Source organism: Magnolia sinica, chromosome 4 (genome assembly GCF_029962835.1).
Source record: "Magnolia sinica isolate HGM2019 chromosome 4, MsV1, whole genome shotgun sequence".
NCBI lineage: Eukaryota > Viridiplantae > Streptophyta > Magnoliopsida > Magnoliales > Magnoliaceae > Magnolia > Magnolia sinica.
Window position 1 is genome coordinate 36,116,363 of NC_080576.1, and position 3,742 is coordinate 36,120,104.

A 3,742-nucleotide genomic window follows, 5' to 3' on the forward strand; every position below is an offset into this window, starting at 1 on the left:
CGTGCACAGCAGCAATGGGGCAGATGCTGCTACCAAAAAGAAGTAGAGGTGGGTCCCACGTAGGGCCTACCATTATGTATTTTATAAAATAATATATATGTATATATATAAAAGGCATAGCTGCTGCTCGTGCTGCTTTATGCATTTAAGGGAGAGGTGGGTCCCACGTAGGGCCCACCACAACATTCAAATTATAATGTAATATATAATATATTATATTATATGCTAATATTATATAGTATAATATATTGATATTACATTCAATATACCAACCCGTCCAGGCCCTGGGCGGCCTGGACATGCATACATCACACGTGGGTGGGTCCCACGTAGGGCCCACCACCTCATATATATATATATATATAATATACTATATATGGTGCTGACGTCCAGGCCATTGGATGGCCTGGACAGTCACATACATCAAGGAGGGCCCCACACGTGAGGTGGGTCCCACCGTCCAAGGGTAGTGGACGGCTTGGATGACACACAATGGTGTCGCCCATCTAAATGGATGGAGGACGGGGATGGGTCCCACGGACTCCACCGTCAGCCACCCTCACTAGGCAATAAATGCCAAGACCTCAGCGTTGCAACGAGGTATCTTTCACTCAACCTACCACTGGAGCTATGGATGGCATGGATAGCGTACCAAGGAGGGCCCCACACGGACGTGGTTCCACCATCCAGGGGCAGTGCACGGTTTGGATCAAATGCATACACCATGGTGTGGCCCGTTTAGATGGATGGAGGATGCAGATGGGTCCCATGGACTCCGCCGTCAACACACACTTCATGGTTAGCACACCCACGTCAGTCCACAGTACACAATAGTGCACACTCCATGTCAGTCCACACTCACTGCTACCACACCCCCCACTGACAATTACGCCCAGCGCCCCTGGACCAATGGTGTTGATGCACACCTCATCAAGGTGGGTCCCACGTGGTCCACCTGTTTTGAATCAGCCTGATATTCATGTTTCAGGCCTGCCCAAAGATGGTCAGCAAGGTGGGCCCTACGGATGGGACGGCGTGGATCATACATCAAGTGGGGTCCACAACATGTGAGAGAGAGAGAGAGACATTGGCGAGGATGGAGGGGCCCCGCCACTACGGGCCCCTCTTTGATACAAAGCCTACATCAAGGTGGGTCCCACCATAAGTGGGCCCTTACATCATAAAAAAATAAATAAATAGAGATCCAAGATCACCCATCGTCTCCTTCTTACTCCCTTGGCTTCCTTCGCTCCTTGGCTTCAATCCTAACGGAGGAGATGGAGTTTAGATGGTTGAGATGGGAGATGAGGGGGTAGGAAGTGGGCCACATGCAAAACTCTCTCATGGAGGTTTGGGAGAGCCTTGGACGTGTGATGTTCTCTTGCTTGGGAAAGCGAGTTGAGAAATGAGAGAGAATGGGTTGTAAAGAGAGAAAGAGAGAGATGGGTGAAGGATGTGGTGAGTGATGGGTGAGGTGAGAGGTTTGTTGACTTTGGGGTAGATTATATAAGAAGGGTTATGGTATTGTGTAAGAACTTTTGACTTTAGGGGTTGCTTGGGGATAGGTGTGAGGTGATGGTATACTTGACATGTACTTGACCCTTAATGGGATTGATTAATTGATGGATGTGAGAAGTCGTAGAGATTCTCTCGAAATTCACACGCGCGACGCTTTCCTCGCACCGAACGCTAGCCCACATCTTTTGGTCAGAGTATCGGATCGGTGCGCGAGTCACAGCATCGGAACAGCAGCGACGGCGCGGTCGCTAAGGTACAAGTCTTGGGTTAAGTCGACTCGGGTTAAGAGTCGAAGGTTGCTGGAATTCGACCGGGAAGATCGCGGAAGCCTATGAAACGGTACGGTCCAGGATACGGGTCTTACATACCCCTTCTCAAGGAGTTGGCCGATACTGAGGATATTACTTTTCATGTTTGGTACGTAATATACATTGGAGATAAAATTTATCACACCATTCTTCTGATATATTTTAACTTTTCCTTTACCTTTCACAGGAACTTTTGATGAGTCTCCTAGACTCACATTGCCACGATCATTTTCTGCCAGTTCCACGAACAATTCCTTCTTTCCACACATGTGGTTACTCGCACCAGAGTCGAGATACCACACGTCATGTTGATCACATGCTTCTCCTTATGCAAGAAGAAGTGTAGAGTCTTCTTTTTCATGATTTGATGCTTCTATATAATTAGAATGATCATCTTGATCTACTGGTTTGCTCCAATAGTCTGAAGCATAATGGCCGAACTTGTTGCAATTGTAACATTAAATATTTTTTATATTTCCACGACCACGCATGGAACGACCTCTACCATTTTCTCTTCCACGAAAATTGATAGTCTTTTGTTGATTTTGTGATTGGCTTGGATAATATCCACGCCCTCTGCCTCTTACACGATTGCTAGTGCACAGCCCCCTCGTTGTGTATGACCATTCTTTTGTTCATTTAGAGTCAACTTAGACTCTAAGGCATGTTTAAGCATTAAACCCGCATTCTTTTGCATTCATTGCTCATGTACTTGCAACAAGCCCATCAATTCTTCAATGGACAGATTTTCTAAGTCCTTTGATTCTTCTATGGCAACAACCACATGTTCAAATTTGGTCGTGAGGGATCGAAGTACTTTTTCAACAATCCGTACATCTTCGATCTTTTCACCATTTCTTTTCAAGTTGTTAACAATAATAAGTAACCTTTTAAAAAAATCAGAAATGGTCTCACCTTCCTTCATGTGTGAGGTCTCGAATTCGGCTCTAAAAGTTTGGAGACTAACCTTCTTCACATGATCAACTCCTTTGAAGATTGTGCTAAGAATCTCCCATGCTTGCTTACATGTTGTCGCTTCAGCGATCCTTTCAAAGGTGGACTCATCCAATCCTTAATAGATAAGAAACAGAGCCTTCTTGTCCTTCTTTCTTTGATCTTTGAGGACCACCCCTTGATCAGCGGTGTAGAGAGCTTCTTCTTCCGTTGTGGGTTCTACATACCCATCGGTAACAATCTCCCATATATCTTGCGACCTGAATAATGCTTTCATCTGGATGCACCAGTTTTCATACTTGTCCTTCGACAATTTCAGAATTTGCGGTTGGATTGAGGACGCCATCACTTCTTCACACCACAGATCAACAATGCCTTTTTCTTGACATAGCAGTGGCAACACCTTAATCACACGATCTGAACCTTCAAACTATACCTGGTCCCACGGGATCGTCTCGCTCTAATGCCAATTTGTTGGCTTTACAAAGCCTTAGAGCCGTACACACCACAAAGCTATAAAAATAAAAACCTTTTTTATTTAATTATTTTTTCTTGCTTTTCACTTGCTGCATTGTTGTTGCACACACACTTGCTGTGATCGGATACATAGTGTGCCTTTTATAGGCTTTTGCACCTACTGTGAAATACCTAATATGCCCTCATTAACTACATTTAATTAGGTTCAAACGTATGGAATTCCACCAGCCACAACATGTGGAAAATGTGAAAATTCCATAACGTATGGCTTTTCAGTCATGTGAAAATTCTAGACATTGCTGGAGTATCTGAGCCGTCATTTGGTTTGGACGTTTCAACAGATGGATCGCTAACGAGTCGGATCGAGTTCGGCTGAGTCCTACTGTTGGACATTAGCTGCAGAAAGAAGAAGAAAGCAAAGGAAGATACAGTGAGAGAGAAAGAAACCTGATTGTTGCCAAGTCAATCCAACTCACTAAAATCGA

At 44.7% G+C, this 3,742-nt stretch overlaps 1 pseudogene; it reads right to left on the reverse strand.

The window, feature by feature from the left end:
• Window positions 1–2,286: 2,286 nt before the first annotated feature.
• Window positions 2,287–3,126, reverse strand: LOC131244113 (uncharacterized; annotated as a pseudogene).
• Window positions 3,127–3,742: the final 616 nt, after the last annotated feature.